The following is a 22,322-nucleotide window of genomic DNA, read 5'->3' as shown; positions in this document are numbered from 1 at the left end:
CCTTGCTGTGTCTGCAGGACCTCACCTCATGGCTCTTTCTGCACACATTTTCCCATTTGTCTTTCCAATATAGCTCTATCAGCAAATCCATTGCCCACTGGTGAAATTTGGGTAGTAGGAAGCAGCCTGCCAGTCCCCAAGCAGAGCACCCTTTTACCTCTAAGCAACACAGGAGAGACGTCAGCATGTTGCCTGCCACAAAGAGTATGGTTTCACACACTAACAAATTCCCTGTTTCTGTGCAAATGCACCTATGGTAGCTTGTGCTCTGCATGGGTCATGTTGCATTGATACAACATAGAGTGCTCCTGTTTAGTGTCAACCAAGTAGTAGTGAGACAAAGATCCATAAGGATGGGGAGTAATTTCTTTATTCAAAATATATTCCTGCTATAAGATGCTACATCCCAGTGTTAAAATGTACATGTAATACTACTGTTACAATATATTAGTAATACATAATGTGTAATTGCTGTACATGTCACTTTTGTATTTTATGTTGTCATCTTGCATTTGTGTACACTGTGTTGTGCATGTAAATATACTGTAATATGCAACTGTTTTTTACTGCTCTAAAAAGCCCAGGTCATGGCTGAAATGGTCAACAGACCAGTCCGCCCACCTGGTAAATAACAGTGTTAAGTAAATCAACATTACCTCCTCACCAGTTAAACTGAGGTATGTCCCATGACAGCAAGGTACAGGAACTGTAACGCAAAGATCCAGGCATATTTGCTTATCCAGGCTGAGATCCAGTAATCTAAGACACTAAGAATATTTAGTCACTTGAAACATTATGATATCATAGAAAATTACGACTTCTGCTATCTGGGGAATCAACTGAGAAATCCAGTCTTTAGTTTGAGTGAATGTAAACCTGTAAAGACCAAAATCTCCATTTTAAGATTTTTTTCCTCATTTGAGAAAGAGGATATCACGCTGTATGATGGTTTAATCTTTACATGTTAAATATTACACAGCTGCCTAGCAACTTTTTCCTCTCATGACTTTCACAGCTACTTCAAGAGGTGCCTTTCAGAAAAGTTAATTTCTAGTTAACTGCATTGTGTCATCAGACTGACTGAATGAATAGGATCCTGATCTGACTTAATGGGCTTTGAGGTGCTTGTCTGATCCCACATGGCAAACCTAGTGCTGCAGCCTCTAGCCACTTTAAGAATCATTTTCTCCCATCATGCCCTAGTGTATAAGATGACATCATATCTAGTTTGCTTCCATCGTGAAGAGTCATGCAGGTCATCTAGGCTATAGATAAGTGCTCCTTCTCAATATTTATTAATACTAGGACTTCCAAGATGGCTGCACATTATGTAACAGATTAATTTCAGCTCTCCCAGTGTGAAAACAGAAACTTAGAAGAGAGCGCCAAGAAACTCATATTTGGGGGTAAATTTCAGTAACTGGCTAGTAAGTGCACTGCCTGGATGCCAGCAAAAAAGAAATTCAGAGAACCTGAAAGAAAATCACAAAAGGTGAGGAAAAAACACTGACTCGGGGGGGGGGGGGGGGGCGCTGCAAGGTCCAGCTTTGTTGCAATACATTACTTCAGTAATCTAGAGGAAGAAATAAGTCGAATGTTCTCAGAGCTGATTAAAATAAATGAAACATTGATGGAGTATATCAACTCAAATAACAAAAGACTTGGAAAAAATAGAAGAAGCTTTAAACAGATATTCAGATGAGGTGATAAAACTGCAAAAATCGTAGAGTGAAATGAAGAAAAAGCTGTCTAAATATGAGACTGCTCAAGAGATGTTTCAGAAATAATAGAATTAGAGGGCAGAGCTTGTATGGAAAACCCGAGATTTTCTGCTGTACCAGAGAAGCTGGAAGGAACAGACTGTATTAATTTTATGAAAGCACAAATAAGCAACTGGACTGGTATTCCACAGCAGGAGTTGTTAGTTGAAAGGGTACATTGTATGTATGTTCCAAACCTGGCCATGAGAAAGCAACCATTACCTTTAATGGTAAAGATGCAATCCTACCAGTAGAAGGAGTTGATTTGTGGCAGAAGGACAAAGTACTAAAAGTGGGAGGCAGTAAAGTGTTTGTGGAAAATTATTCCTTACTGTACACCAGGCAGAAGAGGAGTAAATGTATTCCACTAATCAGAGAATGTTGAGAAACAGGTGAGATTCGAACTGCTGTATCCAGATATCTTCAGAATATTCCTTCCTGGAGGAACAAAATAATTTCTTGATGCAGGACATGCTAAGGAGGAAATGCAAAGGTTTGTCCAGCAAAAAGTGAGCTGTGAAACAGAAGGAGATTCTACTTCTTATTCTACTGGTAATAAAGACCACAGAGAGACTGCCAGTGAAACTTTTTCCAAAGTTTCAGTGAAAAATTCTTGAGACAGAAAAATGCACAAGAGTCGACTAGAAAAAGCAAGAGTATGTTGTAAATGAAGCAGAGACTGGCTTTGGGAGATGGAGATGAGCAGGAATAAAACCACAGCACCAAAATTGACAAATGTGGGATTACAAATTTAGTTATATTTTTGAAACATTACAGAACAAGAAAACATGGAAAAAGAGTTAGCTGTATGTAAAACACATTTTTTTGTTAATAGTAGTATTTATAATACAGGATACAATCTGTATGCTATAAAGTAATGTTTTCAGTTATTTTCAAGTGCAGTGTGAATACTAAAGTAAACAGGTGCCCTGTTTTTTCCCTTCTGTATTTCTCCTTGTTCACTTTTAAGAAATGTAGGCACTACAGCATAAAAAAAGAAGAAAAGACTGGTCAAAAGAGTATGATACAAGAAAAATTGATCAGCTTTTTCTCATTCTTGCATAGGGGAATGAGTGGATTAAGGTTCTTGGTTTGATTTAGTTTTAAGAGAAAGCAAATGAAAAAAAAAACATTGAATATAATAAAGCTTTCCTCTAGCAAATAAATAAATGCAAACCTGGCTCACATGTCTCCATGGAGACAGACTGATAGAGCATTAAAAACAGAATTCTTTTTCTTTCTTTCTTTGTTTCTTTTTCTTTCTGTCTTTCTTTCTGTCTTTCTTTCTGTCTTTCTTTCTTTCTTTCAGTGGCTAGTAGATGATGCTTTCTGAAAGCATTCGTGTTTCTCCAGTCTGGGAGAGCAATAAAGATAAGACAAAACCAGATAACACTTAGTAGAAGCACAGCCTTGTACCATGCTTCTTGTCATGGATTTTACGTTAACTCAAGTCTGTGAGTGTGGCTGTCAGCTTGGGGACAGTTCCTATTAGGAGGGTAAAACTTCAGTATTTGAAGATGTGCATAGTTTTGTGCTTTAGTAGCAAGTTAATAGATTTTAGAGGTGTATTGGGAGTGGATTTTTTTGTTTTGTTTGTTTGAGGGTTTTCAATAAAACAAAAAGATATGAAGTAGTTACCTTCATTTTATCTGCAACCTGTGGGTATTCAGATCCATATCAGATCCGAGCCGGCATATATATGATAGATATGGATCCGAATACCCACAGGTTGCAGAAGAATGAAGTGTAACTACTCAGATGGAACGTTATGGTGAGTACATAACCTCTTTTTTTTTTTTTTGTAAATGTGACGTAACACAAAAGCTGAAACTAGATACTTAACAAAAAAGCGGTTACACATGAAAGGTGGGGATAATAACTTTTTAACAAACTGACGCTTTCTGTATCATCTTTAAATATAATTGGTCTCACAGATGTATACAAAAAAGGGGGAATATTGACCTAGATTTAAAAATGTAGAGTGCAAATAGCTATGCTGCAGGAGACTCATTGGAAAAAACTGAACATGTGAATTTGATAAAGAAAGATTTTCAGGACGGTTATTCAGCGGAATACCTGGGGCAAAGGAAAAGAGTACTTATATTACTTGGAAGAGGAGCTCCAATAGTGATAGAACAGGATAAACAGATAATATTGGTAGGTGTAGAACTAAGGGGTACTGGCACGGGAGGAGGATTACACTGGCATGTATTTATATTCCACAAAAGGAGAGGCTAGCAGCGAGTGAGCAATATAATCCAAATTTATTAGTGTGGCAACACCAAAATAGTCAAACCAGTTTTAGCAAAACTGCCTTCCTCAGTGACAAAAACACAAGGTAAACACAGACACACACACACATATATATCTATATATATATATATATATATATATATATATATATATATATATATGTATATGAAAAATTTGTCAAATGACACTTTCCTGTTGCATCGTTTTCTTTATTTATTTTATTTTATTTATTTTACATTTGTTGACCGGGTTGGTCCAACTGGATACATATCCGTTTTCAGTGGAGGCCCGGGGAGAAAAGCTCCAAAGAACAGAGGTGCATAAACACATGTGAATAACAAAACAATAGTAAGTTGGTAAGCTAACATAAGATGGCAAATTAAAACAGTAAGTAATACAAAAATATGACCCCAAGTAGAATAGAAGTTAGTAAGATGGATTGACCTGGCTACAGAGTGAACCCTTAAGGATTTGGGTTATGAGGAGGCTTGGCCAGGCCATGTAGAGTCGGGGGCGTGCGCCATTAGTCGGGATTAGAGCATGGGCAAAGCCATTGGGATTTTAGTAAAGCTCGGAGGTGAATTTTAAATTGGTGCAAAGTGGTCATAAGTCTTAGGTTGCTTGGGAGGGCATTCCAGGCTTTGCCAATGGAATTGGCATAAAGAGCTTCCCCTCCCAAGTTGTTAGATTTAATGGTCAAAACTTGAATACATTTGGATGACCTAAGGGCCGAAAGATTAGAGTAGGGGGTAAGTATGTTGTTCAGTGAGGGAGTTTTTTCGGGATGTTTAATAATTTTAAATGCCTCAGTAAGTTGTTTGAGTTTAAGAATATTGGGCAGTTCTAGCCATCCCAGTGTTCTTAGATTTAGGCAGTGATGGGTGCGATAGGGCATTCCTGTTATGAATCTAGCTATGTGGTTATAGGCAGTGGATAGTTTATTAAGCTCTTTTTTGTGAAGGAAGGAGAGTATGGGGGAGGCATAGAGGAGAATGGATAGGAGGTGGGTTCGGGCGATGGTTAGTTTGGTGTGTGGGGTTAAGAATTTCTTAATTCTATACATGGACCCCAGTTTCTTGTTGAGTGATTTAATGGTCAGGTTGAGATGCATATCAAATCTAAGTTTGTGGTCTATTGTTACCCCTAGTAGTTTGGTGTGGGTGACAGGAAAGATTTTGGTACCATTATTAGAGGACACAGCGAAGGTTGGGATGTGGGTGTTAGGGGATTCTAATCCGTGTGTAGTAATTGGAGTAGGGAAGAATAGAAGCAATTTGGTTTTGGTTGGATTAAGTAGGAGTTTTAAGTCTGAGAACCATTTTTCGACTAAAGAAAAGCAGTTTTGGGTAGTAGCTTGGAGTTTGGTGAGGGAGTCATCGGAACAGATTAGGGTGGAGTCATCCGCATATTGAATGCAGGTGGCTTTGGGAAGGATAGAGTGTAAACCGTTAATGAAGAGGGAGAAAAGAAGGGGACCGAGAATAGATCCTTGGGGGACACCGATATTGGTGGGGAGTAAGTCTGAAATCCTGTTTTGCCACTGTACCGCTTGTTTTCTGCCAGAGAGGTAGGCGTTGAACCAACTTATAGTGGTTTTGCTAAGATTAAAGGTTTCAAGTGTGTGGAGCAGTTGTTTGTGGTTGACCATATCGAAGGCTTTTGATAGGTCTAGGAAGAGCGCAGAGGATATTAATTTGTTATTCCGGTTGAGGTTGATAGAATCAACAAAGGAGAGGAGAGCAGTGGTAGTGCTATGATGTGGGCGAAAGCCGTGTTGGGTGTTAGATAGGAGATTATTTTGGATAAGGTGGGTAATAAGTTGTTTGTGAATGCAGCGTTCCATAATTTTGGATAAAGGGGATAATATTGCAATGGGTCTATAATTGGATGTGTCAGTAGAGGACCCTCCTTTGTGGAGAGGAATGATATAGGAGATTTTCCAGATAGAGGGAATAGAGGCTTCGGAGATAGACCGGTTAATTAGGATGGATACAGGGTAGGCTATGGCATCAGCTGCTATTTGTAAGTATTTGGCTGGGAGTAGGTCAGCCGCTAGGGTAGTTGGTTTAAGTTTTTTCAGGAGGGTACGAATATAGAAGGTGGAGGTGGGTTGTAATTTAAAGGCAGGTTGAGTTGGGTCGTTGGTTGAGGTTGCGGTCAAGGGGGAAGAGGTAAGCTGGCTGGCTAGGGACTGGATGGTCTCAGTAAAAAAAGAATTAAAAGAGTTAGCTATCTCACTTGGATCTTTATCCATGAGTGTTTCAGGTGTGGGGGTGGAAGACTTGCCTGGATGGAGGAGGTGGTTGAAACCAGCCCAAAATTTTTTAGGGTTGTTTTGATGCTTGTCTTGGAGGTGACAGAAATATTGTTTTTTATCAGACGTAACGGCTGCTTTGGTTGAATTTCTAAGCTGTAGGAATTTGATGCGGTCCAGAGGGGTTTTTGTGGTTCTCCATTTGTTCCAGGCTTGGTCTCTGTGTTTAATTTTAGTTTTTGTGTCTTTGGTTAGCCAAGGTGCGGTTTAATTATTTATTATTTATTATTATAATAAGATTAATTATTTATTTACAAATGGTCATTAAGCCCTGGGAAAAATAGGCCCCCCCCAACTTAATGATCCAACTTTTTTCTTTTCTTTTAAGAACAGAATGCCAACCTGATTTATTTGTCCTATCACCCTGAATTTTATCTATTACCATAAAATAAAATCTAGCTGAGTTGTGGGAAACGCAATGTCTGTAAAGAGCATTTGATAACCGCTTGTTCCATATATCACTAAAATGTTCAGACATACGTATACGAAGTGGGCGGGAAGTTTGGCCTATATAAAAGGCCGAACAAGAGCATGGTACTAGATAAATTGCCCAATCTGTATTACAGTTGGCAAAAAAATTTATATCAAAAACCTTGCTTGAAAATTGTTTCGGTTTAAGCATAAATTTGCAAAAAGAACAATGACCGCAAGGAAAGGAGCCAATCAGTCTGGGAGCCAATCAGTCTGTCCCCAGTAATCGTGAATTACTGTCTGGAAGAACTCATGTTCCTACCATATTTTTAATGGTTAAAATATGAACCAAGATTACGCCCCCTACGATAAGAAAATTGATACTTCGAATTAAGAATCTTAGAAAGTTCCTCATTGGCTAATAATATAGTCCAGTTACGACTGATAATGTCTCTGAGCATGTTAATATCACGGCCAAAAGCTGTGACAAATCTAATTATATCCATATCTTGGTTATATATATTTTTTTGTATTCTAATAGATCTGACCTATTTTGTTTTGAAGCCTAATTACTGGCAGATACAGTGCTGTCATGTCCATAACCCCTGACTCGAAACCTACATATCAAGTCTTGCTGAAAAAAATTATGACTCCCCTGTGTAGAACAAATCCGATTAATGCATAAAAACTGCAATTTGGGTATGTTCTTAATAATATGACGTGGGTGGAGGCTGGAAACAAATAAGTTGTATTGTGGGTATTTTCGAAAAACTTGTGATCTAAGCGTATCGTCAGAATTTCTAGTGATATTCTCATCTAAAAAATTAATTTGTTTGAAATCACAATTAAGTGTAAATTCTATCCCCCCCTTGTAATTAAGATATTGAACAAATTCCAATAAATATGATTTCTCTGCTTGCCATACCATCCAACAATCATCAAGAAAACGCCTCCAGATGTCTTATTTCTCCCATAAAAATATTATGGGTACTGTTATAAATAAGCTGATCTTCCAGCAACCCCATAAATAAGTCAATATGTATGGGTGCAAATGAGGTCTTCATAGCAGTACCTTGTGTCTGCCATTAACATTCCCCTTGAAATTTTAAAACATTTTTTGACAAAACATGTTCAGTCATACATACCAATAAGGTATTAAATGTCACAGGATAAATATCCGCCTCATCCAACCAATATTGTAGTGCCTCCAGACCTGCCCAGTTGGGTATGTCTGTATATAGGGCCGTAACATCCAATGTGCATAACAGCCAGTTAGGATCCATCTGTTCCTGATATTATTTTCAAAAACTGTGTATTGTCTTGTGTTCTTGATCTTAATAATTTCAATAATGTCTGTAAATAACATGTCAAGAAAGCTGACAAAGGCTCCGTGAGGGAGCCCTTGCTTGAAACAGTTGGCCTACCCGGAGGCCTGTCCAAACTTTTATAAATCCTATGCAGTAAATTTAGATGTTTTTGGGGGTCCACTACTGTTAACTGTTGTGCCACAGAATCACTAATGATCCCCTCTTCCACCGTCTGTTGGAGAAAGGCATCAATTTCTCTCTTAAAACCATCCGTGGGGTCAGGTGGCATATGCATATACTGCCTTGCATCTGACAGTTGTCCGTTAGCTTCAGCAAGATAAAATCCCAAATCCATAGTAACCACCGCAACACCTTTATCAGCTGGTAAAATCACTGTATTAGTGTTATTTTTCAGTTAAGGGCCTGCTGATGTTCTTCGTGTTTCACTGTTGCAGTCCTCACACTTGGGTTATCTGCATGCAGGTAGCCCTCAGTCGGCCCGAATACCAGAGTCTTGGGATTTCTGTGTCGGATGCTGTCGCCTCTTCCATGACATCAGGAGTATAAAACAGGCAGCCAACGCCATTACATCAGTCTTTCTTGCCGAGAAGGAGCCCGAAGCAGTTTGCAAGTGCCGGTCGACCGCTACCTGAATTGTTCGTTTTTTGAGTTTCAAACTTGAAGTCTTCGAAAGTACCCTGTTGGGGGTCCTTTTTTTTCTTGCTCTAACTGATGTCAGAAAAAGTTAACAATTGTCTTGCCTGTGGAAAGCAAATACCTCACAAAGATTTTCATTCTTACTGCATCACCTGCTTAGGCCCAGACCACGACGTCCCTGGCTGTTGGTTTTGTGCCTTGTTTAACACCCAAACCATTCGTCGTCAGGCTATCTTTGTCACTAAATTCTTTCGCTCTTGTTCTCTGTATTCCGAAATGGCTTCGATAAGGCATCCGACTACCAATCTTCTAGAAAAACGTTTAAGATAAAGACAGAGACAGACCTCATAGGTCTAAAACTGCCGACAATGTTTCTGTTAAGCTAGTCGCCAGTCCGCCTGTACTCAGTGAGGCACCTTTGCAGCCCTTGATGCCCGCTTCTACAGATTCGCAGGCCTCTGCTGTGAGACCCAGTCAGAGTAGGCCACGAGATGCTTCTTCGACTATGGAACCTGCAGATATCTCTACCTTGGATGGGTCTGGAGCCGCTGTGCAGGCACCGGGTTCTAAGGGTGTATTCTGACCTACCGATGTTTGAATTTAACTGAGAACTTAGTTTTTAGCTAAAACTACCAAGTTTCTCAGGCCCAGAGTACGTACCTCGCCTTGAAAACCGATGACCAAAGTGCATGCTCAAGCTCCCATATCACAAAAACAAATGCTTAGAATGGCTGAAGACCTTTTTACCCAATTAGGGGAAGCCAGTTTTCTCCTGCTAAGAGACAAAGAATTGAGTTTCATTCTGATTCTACAGACCAGGAGTCCGATGACTCTGACCCTTCTGATTACCAGGACATACCCTTATTAACCTATGAGGATTCAGATGCAGAGGAATCCATTCCCTCTGCCTCCCCTCCAGAGGATTTTCCTTTTGCTGAAATCTTGCATACTTTGGGATAGCATTTAAGCTGGGAATGACTGGACTACCCTCAGTCCAAAAAGAGACTCTGAGAATTTTTAGAGTTGCCGTAGCACAGGCCTTTAGCTATACCCCCTGTCCTAGATGTTGTAGATGATATCTTCATGGAATCCAGTCTTACTCCAGACATTTTGCCACCAGCCGCTATAAAACCTGACAGGTACTACAGAGTACCTGATTCTCACAAATTTCTCTTTAAGAATCCTACTGCAGATCCAGAGACCATTTCCCAGGGACCTAAAGGTGTTAAGACTACTACAGCCAAAAACCCTACCCCTTCAGACAGGGATTCCAAAGCTTTAGACAGATGGGGTAAGAAGGTATATACCTCTGCAACTCTTGCCATCAGGGCGTTGAATTGTCAGTATCACATGTTGAAGTAAAAGCAACGTATCATGGAACTAAGTAAACAAAACATGGTGTTACTTCCTGATTGTGCAGAAAATAAAGATTTGCAAGAGTTAATGCAAACTGCAAACCAAGTTAGAAAGCATACTTTGCATGGCTTTGATGCCCTGGAAACATCTTGCAGGGCTGCAGTCACTGGGTCTGTACTGAGAAGGCATGCTTAGCTGAAGGAACAAACCTTGCCAGATCATGTCAAATCAAAATTACTAGATGCTCCTTTAAATAAGGACTGGTTGTTTGGCACCAAAGCAGAAGAGGTTCTTAAAAAGAAGGAAGAAAAAGCTACATCTATGCAAACTGTTAAAGAATTCTTACAAGTGCAGCCACCTAGATTCAGTAGGCATTGGCCTTCTAAAAAATGGTCTTTTCCAGCCCCTTCCAGGCCTTCTCAGTCCAAACCCAGGGGAAACAGACCACCCAGACTACAGTCTCAGGGTATGCAGAGATCTAAACAATGGAGTGCCCCCACCTCAAAAACAGGGCGTGTTAAGCCACCCCCTTATGGAAAAAGTTCACAATGACACTTCAATTATCCTTCCCAGTCCTGCCCAATTACGTACGCCCCTAGGAGGAAAACTTGCCCTTCATGCAAAAAACTGGATGTCCATTACTCAGGACTGATGGGTCCTAAACATTGTATCCCAGGGGTACAGATTCTGCTTCCATTCACTGCCAACCCCAAGAGGGTTTCCAGACCTTCCTCCAAATCAATGGGTAGAGGCTCAAAAGCAAGTACTTTCTCTGCTCAATATCAGGGCTTTTCATCCTGGTCCAGTAGAACACAGGGGGCAGGGTTTCTACTCCAGACTGTTCCTGGTGCCTAGAAAAGAGGACTCTTGTCTCTGGATGTATCAATTCTCAACACCTTTTTGGTGGTCCCAAAATTCAAAATGCTTACCATGCAACAGCTTCTCCCTATGCTAGCCCAGGATGCCTGGTTAGTCACCCTAGACTTAAAAGAAGCTTATCTGCACATCCCCATATGGGAGTCTTGCAGGAAATATCTACGCTTCAGGGCAGGCTCTGTGCACTATCAATTCTCTGCACTTCCCTTTGGCTTATCTACTGCGCAAAGAGTATTCATAAAGTGCCTGGCTCCAGCCATTGCATACTGCAGGAAGAGAAATATCCATATTTTCCCGATTGCGGTGGACGATTGCCTGATTCAGGCGGACAGTCAGGAATTGCTACTTCAGCACGTGGCATTTGTAAAAAGACTCCTAACTTCATTGGGGTACACCATCAATGAAAAGAAATCACAACTGGTGCCTAGTCAAAAAATTGTATTCCTGGGAGCAAGCTTGAACACAACTTCCCAGATGGCATTTCTCACTTCAATAAAACAGGTCTGTTTGACCAACTACTTCAAACAAATGGCCACCAAAACCCAGCTATCTGCAAGGAAAATACTGCAAGCCGTAGGGTTCATGGCCTCCTGCATTCTGCTAATTCCATATGCAAGACTGCATATGAGGAAACTTCAGTGATACTTAAGTCTTTGGTACCAATGTTCTCAGGACCTGGAAACGATTATTCCTATCATACCTTGTGTAAGGGCAGAGTTCTTTTGGTGGGCAGAAGCATGAAACCACAACAAGGGACTGCCTTTCAGTCAACCCCTCACCGCCCAGACCCTGACAACAGATGCATCAGACTATGCATGAGGGGCTCACATGGCAGGCAAATGCATTCAGCAAGTGGTGCCCAGGACAAATTCTACTGCACATCAATCAAAAAGAGATGCTAGCGGTACAGAATGCTCTGACAGCCTTCAAATACCTAATCCTTCCAGAACAACTCCTGATAAAAACAGACAACACCACAGTTCTGTGGTACATAAACAAGCGGGGGGAGGAACCCATTCTTACACACACTGCAGGTTAGCTATGACCCTGTGGAACACGGCCTTGAGCAACCAAGTGCATCTACAAGCTCATTTCCTGCCAGGCAAACAAAATTCACTGGCAGACGACTTAAGCAGAAATCTCCTAGACCCACACAAGTGGAAATTGGAGCCCAACACCTTCATCCTTGTAATCCAGCGGTGGGGGACACAGGAGGTGGACAGAGTTTATTTCTTTCAATTTTTCAAGATTCAGTGCTTAAGGACATGCACTTTAAAATGGGTCAATCTAGAATGTTGAGCCATAATTTGCCAGCTGCTGAACAGCAGGCCCTTAAAAATTGAAAAATAACACTAATATAGTGATTTTACCAGTTGATAAAGGTGGGCCAGTGGTGGTTATGGATTTGGGATTTTATCTTGCTGAAGCTAACAGACAATGATGCAAGGCACTATATGAATATGCCACTTGACCCCCACAGATGGTTTTAAGAGAGAAATTGATGCCTTTCTCCAACAGGTGGTAGAAGAGGGGATCATTAGTGATTCTGTGCCACAACACTTAACAGTAGTGGACCCCCAAAAACATCATCTATATTTATTGCCTAAGATTCATAAAAGTTTGGACAGGCCACCGGGTAGGCCAGTTGTTTCAGGCATGGGCTCGCTCACTGAGCCTTTGTCAGCTTTCCTGACATGTTATTTACAGCCAGATCAAGAACACAAGACACTACACAGATGTTCATCATGCATACAGCTGCAGTCATTACAGATGGGTTATCCTGCCGTCAGGCGGGTCCTCGGTCGGCCGAATTCCAAAGTCTAGGTCTGGCGTCGGTTGTCGTCGCTTCTTCCCTGACATCAGTGCGGCAGGGGTACAAAAGAGGCAGCCGATGCCATTTTCTTCAGTCTTTCTTGCCGCGCGGTGCCCGAAGCAGAAGCAGTTCACAAGTGCCGGACGGCCAGCTCCTGAGATTTACGAAAGTATTTCAGCCGAAGTCTTCTTTAAAGCTAAGTACCCCGTTGGGGAAACTTTTCTTGCCTCAGACCGATGTCAGACAAAGTTAATAATTGCATTTCATATGGGAAGCAAATACCGCATAAGGATTTCCACTCTTTCTGTATACCTTGCTTAGGCCCAGACCACGACGTCTCGGCCTGCCGTTTTTGTGCTAGATTCAACAAGCGCACTATTAAGCGCCAGGCAGAGTTCGCCCTTCATTATTTTGGCAAAAAATTTAATTATATCATGTCGTTGGATACTCCGACTCCAGTTTTGAGCAAAAGACGCAAAGATAAGGACCGACATCCGAGTTCCGCACCGACTACTGAGACCACGCTTAGGCCGACTACCAGTTTTCTGGTTCTCAGCGAGGCGCCTACACAGCCTCTGAGTACCGATGAAACTACATTACCGGTGACTTCAGAACCCGAGGTCGCAGGCTCCTCGGACCCTATTCCTACTGCAAATACCGATGCCACTCTTGGCGGGGAAACTCAGAATTTAGACAGGCCTGCCATTTCTGAAGGCATCTTAAGGCCTTCCTCCTTCTCTATTAAATCTTTCACTAAATCTAAAGCAGCCATGAAAACCAAAAATCAGGGTCCTCAGACCTCCTCTCAAGGCCCCATGCCTAAAAGGCAGATGCTTAAAATGGCTGAGGATTTGATTACTCTTATCAGGGGTTCTCAACCCCCCTCTGACAAAAGACCCAGATTAGAGGAAGACTACCCTTCCTCAGATCAAGCTTCTATTACCTCAGAACACTCTGAGGACCAGGATTATGCCTATTCCCCTTTCGAAGACTCTGATGCTGAGGAGTCTGTCTATTCCTTCGGTCTCCCCCCCCTGAGGACTACTCTTTTGGGGAAACCCTGCATACATTGAGGGAACACTTTCACTGGGAAGGCCAAGATTACTCAGATTCCAAGAAAAGGCTCAGGGAATTTCTACTGCTCCCCCAGCATAGGCCCGTGGCTATCCCTCCTTTTTTAGATATTTTGGATGATGTGTACACTGAAGCCAGCCTTAATCCAGATTCTTTACCTCCAGCTCCTGTTAAACCAGACAGGTACTACCGGGTTCCTGATTCTCACCAGTTCCTATATAAAAGCCATACTGCTGACCCAGAAACTATTTCACAGGGTCCCAAGGGAATTAAGGCCTCTACTGCTAAAAACCCATTACCTTCAGAGAGAGATTCCAGAGCTTTAGAAAGGTGGGGGGAAAAAGGTCTATACCTCAGCCACTTTAACCATGAGGGCATTAAACTGTCAGTTCCATATGTTAAAGTATCAACAGTTTTTGTTATCTCAGTTGAAAAGCAAAATGACACAACCAGAACAACCAGATTCGAAAGAGTTGCAGGATTTGTTGCATGGTGCAGAGCAAGTGGGTAAACATACCTTGCAGTGTGGTTTTCATGCTTTAGAGGCCTCATGTAGAGCTGCTGTTACGGGGTCTGTTATACGTAGACATGCTTGGCTCAAAGAGCAAACATTACCAGATCATGTCAAAGCAAAATTATCAGATGCACCACTTCAAAAAGATGTATTGTTTGGTGTTAAAGCTGAGGAGGTACTAAAGAAAATGGAGGAAAAAGCGAAATCAATGCAAACAGTGAAAGATTTCCTGCAGGTACAGCCTCCACGTTTCAGCAGAAACTGGCCTTCAGAAAATTGGTCCTTTCCAGCCACGGACAGACCTCAAAGGGGCAGATACAGACGCCCAAGGGGTAGAGGGCAACCTCAAGGATCTTACAGAGCAAGACAGTGGCAAGCACCAACCCCAAGAGGTGGAGAAGATAGCTCACAGTCATTTAGAAAACAGACACAATGACTTCCCCCTATACCTGCCAAGCAAAGCTTTAATGGCAGCACCTTTGGGCGGAAAACTGGCATTATTCTCAAAAAATTGGCATATTGTTACAAAAGACAAATGGATTCTGGACATTATAGACAGAGGCTACAGGTTCCACTTTCACACCCTTCCAAAAATGAGAGGCATGCCAAACTTGCCACAAAATCAAAGGGCAGAGGCACAATGACAAATTTCCGCTCTCATGGACATGAAAGTGATTCAAGAGGTACCTGCAAAAGAACAAGGTCAAGGTTTTTATTCCAGACTATTCCTGGTACCAAGGAAAGACAAAGATTGGAGACCTATCTTAGACCTATCCATCCTAAACACATATCAACAGGTGCCAAAATTCAAGATGCTCACATGACAGCAGCTTCTTCCCATGCTGGGCAAGGAGTCTTGGCTGGTAACATTGGACCTCAAGGAGGCATACCTGCATGTCCCCATCAGACAAGATTGCAGAAGATACCTCAGATTTCTTGCAGGTTCAACCCATTACCAATTATCTGCCTCGCCCTTTGGCTTATCTACTGCGCCCAGAGTGTTTACGAAATGCCTGGCATCAGTAATCGCCTTCTGCAGACTACAAGGAATACAAATCTACCCATATCTGGACGACTGCCTGATCCAAGCGGACAGCAAGGACATACTATCGCAGCATCTGGCGTTTGTAATAAAACTGTTAAACTTCCTGGGATACACAGTCAACAAAAAGAAATCAAAACTAATACCCTCTCAACAAATAGTTTTCCTGGGTGCCAGCCTGAATACAACCACCCAGATGGCCTACCTCACGCCAGACAAACAAGGGCAACTTTCTCAATGCTTCAGCAAAATGGCAACTTTCACCAGGCTAACTGCAAGGAAAGTCCTGCAGGCTCTGGGATTCATGGCATCTTGCATCCTACTTAATCCCATGTGCAAAGCTGCATATGAGGAAACTTCAATGGTACCTAAAAAACTTATGGTCTCAACACAGCCACAGCTTGGAAACAATTATACCACTCATTCCATGCCTTCAAAAGGAATTTTTGTGGTGGGCTCAAGCATGCCAAAGAAACACAGGTCTCCCTTTCTGTGTACCTCAAGCAACTCGAATCATCACAACAGACGCCTCAGACTACGCCTGGGGAGCACACATGGCAGATCAGTGCATTCAGGGAAAATGGTCCCAAAAAGAGAAGCACCTACACATCAACCAAAAGGAGATGCTAGCCATGCAAAATGCTCTTATGACCTTTAAAGACCTACTGCATCCAGGCCAGCTATTGATAAGGACAGACAACACCACAGTGATGTGGTACATAAACAAATGGGGGAACTCATTCATACCACCTGTGCAGGCAAGCCATGACCCTATGGAACACAGCACTGGAATTGCAAATTCAACTACAGGCACAATTCCTGCCAGGGAAGGAAAACACACACTGGCAGACAACCTAAGCAGAAATATGACAGATCCACACGAATGGAAGTTGCATCCTCAAGTTTTCACAAAGATAACTCAGGCATGGGGACAGCCAGACATAGATCTATTTGCTACCCACAGAAATTACCAGTTGAAAAAATTTTGTTCAAGGACCTATCATCCACAGGCCTGGAAAGTGGACGCACTTTTTTTCAATTGGACAACATTGACAGTTTATGCCTTCCTGCCTCTTCCTCTACTGACCACCTCTTCCTCTACTGACCAAAGTTCTATTAAAAGCCAGAGTAGAGAGGCCGCAAATGATTCTCATTGCTCCAGACTGGCCAAGACAACACTGGTATCCGCTCCTGAAGAGCCTGACACATTCCCCACCATGGATCCTACCTCTAGTTCCTCTTCTGTTGTCCCAGCACAACTACAAAACCCTTCACAGCCAGCTCAAAACCCTAAATCTAGCTGCATGGAGAGTTCCTTAATTTCCCAACAGACTCTCCTCTCCAAGGAGGTGCAGGATGTCATCTTGGAGGCCAGAAGACCTTCTCCTAGAAAAGTCTACTCCGCCAAATGGAAACAATTTTGTGCCTGGAATCAAGAAAAGGGCCAGAATCCTTGGATAATAAATATACCTCAAATTTTACAGTACCTAGCTGAGATGTTAAATAGTGGACTTTCCTTCTCCTCCATCAAGATCCACGCTTCAGCCATTTCTGCACAATACAACACAGATCCTCCTTTATTCTCACATCCTCTTTTATGGCAGTTCCTCAGAGGAGCAAAAAAATATATATAAAACCCCCAAGGAAACCACCAGTCCCTGCTTGGGACCTCAACTTCGTATTGGAAAAGCTGACCCTTCCCCCCTTTGAGCCAGCTTCTTCAACAGAACTACAATAATTGTCATGGAAAACAGCCTTTCTTCTGGCTATCACCTCAGCACGCAGGGTTTCGGAGCTATAGGCCCTCATGGCTGTGCAGCCATTCATCATCTTCCATTAGGACAGAGTTTCCTTACGAACCAACCCTACCTTTATGCCAAAGGTAGTATCCAGTGTAGCTTTGAATCAGACTATCCACTTACCTACCTTTTATCCAAATCCACAAAACAAAGGAGAAAGACTACTACATTCCTTGGACATTCACAGACAACTTCGTTATTATTTGGACAGGACAAAGCCATTCAGGAAATCCGAGCAACTCTTTGTGTCCTATGCTATAGGTGCTCAAGGAAAGGCTATTTCCAAACAGACAGTTTCAAAATGGATAGCCCACTGCATACGCTTTTGTTACTCATTTCATGGAAAAACTGTGCCTGCATGAATCAGATCCCACTCCACCAGGGCCACAGCTACCTCTGCAGCTTTCTTCAGGGGGGTCCCTACCAAGGACATTTTGGAAGCAGCCACTTGGAGTTCAGTGCACACTTTCTCCAAGCGCTATCACCTTCCACTACACTCTAAATCTAGAGCGGGTTTTGCCACAGCAGTCTTGCAGGGCATCCTCGCTCCTCCTAGTTCCACTTAGTGCCTACCACCCTTACTTAGCTTTGGGATTCTTCCCATCTGTAATGACTGCAGCTGTATGCACGATGAACATAGTACAGTTTTGTACCTACCATAAATGTAGATGTTTGAGTGCTCATACAGCTGCAGTCCAGGTTTCCCCCCCTCCATCCCCTCTAAGAACAGGCCTTATGACAAACACCTTATCATACAACCTATTTGGGGTATTCTTTTATGGTGTATTTGCTTGCAACTACTGTTTTTTGATTTTTTTCTATATTGCATGTTTGCATAACATTATGTTTTGCCTTCCTTCTGGGGGCACCTGACATATAGGGCAAGAAAAACTGAAGAAAATGGCGTCTGCTGCCTCTTTTGTACCCCTGCCGCACTGACGTCAGGGAAGAAGCAACGACAACCGACGCTGGACCTAGACTTTGGAATTCGGCCGACCGAGGACCCGCCTGACGGCAGGATAACCCATCTGTAATGACTGCAGCTGTATGAGCACTCGAACATCTACATTTATGGTAGGTACAAAACTGTACTTTTCTGAAAATAGTATCAGATACACAGTTGGATCATAACTGGCTGTTATGCACATTGGATGTTACGGCCCTATATACAAACATACCCCACTGGGCAGGTCTGGAGGCACTACGATATTTATCCTGTGGCATTTAATATCGTATTGGTATGTATGGCTGAACATGTTTTGTCAAAAAATGTTTTCTACTTTCAAGGGGAATGTTACTGCTAGAAACAAGGTACTGCTATGGCGGCCTCATTTGCACCCGTATATGTTGACTTATTTATGGGGTTTCTGGAAGATCAGCTTATTTATGATAGTACCCACTTTTATGGGAGAAATAGGCATCTGGAGGCGTTTTCTTGATGAATGTTGGATGGCATGGCGAGCAGATAAATCATATTTATTGGAATTTGTCCAATATCATAATGATAAGAAGTGGGGATAGAATTTACACTTAATTGTGATTTCAAACAAATAATTTTTTTTTAGATGTAACTATCACTAGAAATTCTGATGATACATTTAGATCACATGTTTTTCGAAAATGCCCACAATATAACAACTTATTATTTGCTTCCAGCTCTCCACCCACGTCATATTATTAAGGACATACCCAAATCGCAGTTGTTATGTATTAAGCGGATTTGTTCTGCACAGGAGAGTCATGATTTTTTTCAGCAAGACTTGATACGTAGGTTTTGAGTCAGGGGTTATGAACACGACAGCATTGTATCTGCCAGTAATTGGGATTCGAAACTAAATAGGTCAGATCTATTAGAATGTAGAAAAAAAATCTAACCAAGATACGGGTACAATTAGATTTGTCACGACTTTTGGCTGTAATATTAACATGGTCAGAGACATTATCAATCATAACTGAAATATATTATTAGCCAATGAGGAACTTTCTAAGATTCTTAATTCGAAGTGTCAATTTTCTTATCGTAGGGGGCATATTCTTGGTTCATATTTTAACCATTATAAATATGGTAGGAACATGAGCTCTTTCAGTCAGCAAGTGACTATTACTGGGGACAGACTGACTGGCTCCTTTCCTTGCGGTCATTGTTCTTTTTGCAAATTTATGCTTAAATCGAAACAAATTTCAAGCAAGAATACTAGCAAGGTTTTTGATATAATTTTTTTTTGCCAACTGTAGTACAGATTGGGAAATTTACTGCGGTGGTGGTGCTGCGGTAGTGTTGTCGCCTCACAGTTAGACGTTGCACGTTCGATTCTCAATTAGAGCGTCTTCTGTATGTCGACATGTGTGAATGGGCGTTCTTTCATTGAAGGTTGTGCGGTAGGCCCGGCAAGCCAGCACGTAAAAATCTACTGCCAATCATTAGCGGACCAGAGTTCCACTGTGGCGACCCCTAACTGGGAAAAGCCGAAAGACAGTTTGTTTTAGTACAGATTGGGTAATTTATCTAGTATTATGCTCTTGTTCGGCCTTTTATATAGGCCAAACCTCCCACCCACTTTGTATACGTATGCCTGAACATTTTGGTGATGTATGGAACAAGCGGTTATCAAACGTTCTTTATAGACATTGTGTTTCCCACAACAAAGCTAGATTTTATTTTATGGTAATAGATAAAATTCAGGGTGATAGGACAAATAAATCAGGTTGGCATTCTGTTCTTAATAGAAAAGAAAAAAGTTGGATCATTAAATTAGGGGGTCTATTTTCTCCAGGGCTTAATGACCATTTGTAAATAAATAATCTAAAGGAAAAGATGTGACAGGAAAGTGTCATTTGAAAAAATGTTCATATATATATAGTCACTGAGGAAGGCAGTTTTGCCAAAATCGGTTGGACTGTTTTGGTGTTGACACACTAATAAATTTGGATTATATTGCTCACTTGTTGGTGCTGGCCTCTCGTTTTTGAATTGACTTGTGTTTTTTTGGCTGGCTGCACCAGCCGTACTTGCGAGTCTACTTGCTGGATAATGTATTTATATTCCACCTAAAACAGCTATAATAGAACTTAAGAAAATTCTGGGAGAAATAATCAGCTTTCAGCAGGGAATATAACTTATTGGTGGGGACTGGAATTTCATTTGCAGTAGTGATCTGTATCTGGGGAGCCCAGAAGGGAAAATATGACAAAGGAGGATAGATTTTTGAAGAAATTTATGAAACTATTTGGCATGGAAGATGTGAATTCAGTAGTAGGAGTTGGGAGTTAATTTACATATTCTTCCCCATGATAGAAAGACTGGGCTAGGCTAGACAGAACTTACATTTCACAGGAACATGTACATTTAATTGATAGTTTTGATATGCATCCAATTACTATTTCAGATCACATGCCAGTAGTAACTAAAATAAAAATGCAGGGTAATGAAGTAAAAATGAGTCCCCTGCACTTTCCCACTTATCTGTTGAAAAGAGAGGAATTTAAGGAATGGGTTGTGGAAATTGTTCAGGAGTTATTAGAAAAGATGGAATTTTTTTCTGAAAAATACCGCTAGGGAGTGGGATAAAATTAAAGTGGAGTTTAAAAACATGGTGGAAATAAAAGGAGAGTGATGGTTAAGAAGTAACAAGAATTAAGTTAGAGGGACTGACAAATGTTAAAGTATTGCAGAGTAGGGGGGATTCTCACAGAACAAGAGCAGCAGCAGTAGTTATAGAATGCTAAATGGAAAATAAAGGATTTCCTCGATAATATTCATAAGTTTAGAAGGATTGCTGTTAATTGTTTTTTGATAATAACTCCAGAGTACAAAAACTTTCAGTGCAACGATTTGGGCAACAGAAAGTAGAAAAGGGTTGTTGCTAAGCTTAGGGACCCTGTAACAAGGAAGATAAGAGATCCCATAGAGGTACTACAAATATTTCAGAAATTTTATGAAAGTTTGCATAAAACAGAGAAATATAGAAATCAAGATAAGGTACAAATGGAATTGTTTATGGAAGAATTAAGTATGCTAAGCTTAGAGGTAAATGAAGCTCAATTACTAACAGTTAGGATAGGAGGAGATGAGATAAAAATGGTGATGTATAACCAATTTACAGGAAAGAACCCAGGAATAGGTGGTATTCCTGTGGAAGTTTGGAAGCTAGGAGGGAAAAACTGATAAAGATCTGGAAGGTTTTTGTTCAACGGTATATTAAGAGGAGGAGAAGCATCAACATCCTGGAAGAAAGCGGTGGTGGATGTAATACCTAAAGATGGTAAAGACCCATTAGATCCAGCATCATACAGGCCCATTTCAATCCTAAACCATGATTGTAAAGTGTTTGTCTATAATGGTTAAAGAATGGCACGTGATGCCAACATTGATAGATATGGATCAGTGTGGTTTTTGGTGGGGGGGGGGGGGCAAACATTTGAAAACATTAACAGAACATTGATGATCCAGAGGGAAGCAAAATGTAAGAAAATACCACTATTTTTCGTGGGTCTTGATGCAGTGAAAGCATTTGACAGAGTAAGCTGGGAGTTTATAAGCAGGCAATGTAACCATTTGTATTCTCTGTAAAATTATAAGGTTGATTGGGAGGATATATGAGAGATTGGAGGTGAAAATTAAAGTGGGGTTGGTTCCTCTCTGGTAATTTCTGCTTTTGCAGAGGAATCAGGCAGGAGTGTCTTTTTTCCTTTATTTGCATTATATTTAGAACCATTGACAAAGAAAATAAGGGACTCGAATTCAAGGACATAATTTGTATGATGGTCAGGAAAAGCTGTCTTTATTTGCAGATGATATTATTTTATACCTGCTAAAATCAGAAAAGGATATTTCAGTGTTGTGGAACATTTTGGTTTACATAGGTATTTTTATACCCCAAGTAGAGTGCAAATAATTTTTCCTCAGGCAGAAAGCAAATGGAGTTGTGATGGGGAAGAAGGAAGTAATTGGGAGCATATTTTCTGGGAGTGTAATGAGTTAACAGACTTTAAAGATTACCTGCAGACTACTCTTTTAGAGATGCTGGGTGAGCCAATTGGTGCAACCAAGGAAATTATTTTGTGAGCTATGATACTGAATCGGAATTGTCTAGACACAGTAAGGTCTTGCTGAGTCTAATTATGGTGGCTGTCAAAAAAGCAATTA

General features: G+C 41.2%; 1 protein-coding gene across 1 annotated transcript in view; it reads left to right on the top strand.

The window, feature by feature from the left end:
- The window catches only part of TUT1 (terminal uridylyl transferase 1, U6 snRNA-specific), a 411,795-nt gene that overhangs the window by 370,902 nt on the left and 18,571 nt on the right, over positions 1-22,322 (top strand). The window lies entirely within an intron of this gene.

This window comes from Protopterus annectens, chromosome 6.part1 (assembly GCF_019279795.1).
Source record: "Protopterus annectens isolate FY-2018-M chromosome 6.part1, PAN1.0, whole genome shotgun sequence".
Classification (NCBI taxonomy): domain Eukaryota; kingdom Metazoa; phylum Chordata; order Ceratodontiformes; family Protopteridae; genus Protopterus; species Protopterus annectens.
The sequence above is the reverse complement of the archived record's forward strand: the minus strand, read 5'-3'. Positions and strand labels throughout refer to the sequence as shown.